The following is a 788-nucleotide window of genomic DNA, read 5'->3' as shown; positions in this document are numbered from 1 at the left end:
CCTGTTCCCCTTGAGGAAGACACGGTAGAAATTCCACCAACGTCTTCACCTCTGACAGATGAACAACGTGCTGAGTTCGATTCAAGAACAGCTTCACTTCGGGAATCTTCAATAACAGATGACAAACTTAAACTTTACAGACTTGCTAGAGAATTTCTTGAGCAACAGTAAGTTTTTAGAACACCACATGAAATTTCTTAAATCTGCATCTTCTGCTACTTACATCTGGACAGATTGATTGCAAACCATTAGTTCTGTAAAAATACCTTTCAGATGTTATAAACGTTAATAAATTTTTGCAATCGCTTTGCGCTGGGCTTTAGATGTCCATGGTAGGGCCCTTACGGCCTTTTTCAGCCCTGCTCGCACCAATGCGTACGGCCCTAATGCAGGGATTTTGCAGGCAGTCTTGCTATGGAAAGTGCGGGTGTGACCATACTGGTGTTATGACCCTCATGCATGATATTAGTTTTGCGCTGTACTTTTCACTTTGTTCGTCAATAAGAATGTAACACTGTATTCAGATAAAATTGCAACTCTTTATTTCATGTGAACGCAACAATTTCACAAAATGTTTAGCAAGACCATTAACACTTTGCGACTTGAAACTAACACCCTAAAATCTGTTATGTGTTTGTTTATAATGTGCATGCCATAAGAACTGTAAAACCTTTACTGAATGACGTTGGGAATAACCGCCATAAGGAAATCATACTAGCACTGAACTGCCAAAGACTTTGAGGGATGTGTTTAGGTGTCATTCAATTAGACCCCAACCCTGTGCTGAA

The sequence above is a fragment of the Montipora foliosa genome, chromosome 8 (genome assembly GCF_036669935.1).
Source record: "Montipora foliosa isolate CH-2021 chromosome 8, ASM3666993v2, whole genome shotgun sequence".
Classification (NCBI taxonomy): Eukaryota; Metazoa; Cnidaria; class Anthozoa; order Scleractinia; family Acroporidae; genus Montipora; species Montipora foliosa.
The sequence above is the reverse complement of the archived record's forward strand: the minus strand, read 5'-3'. Positions refer to the sequence as shown.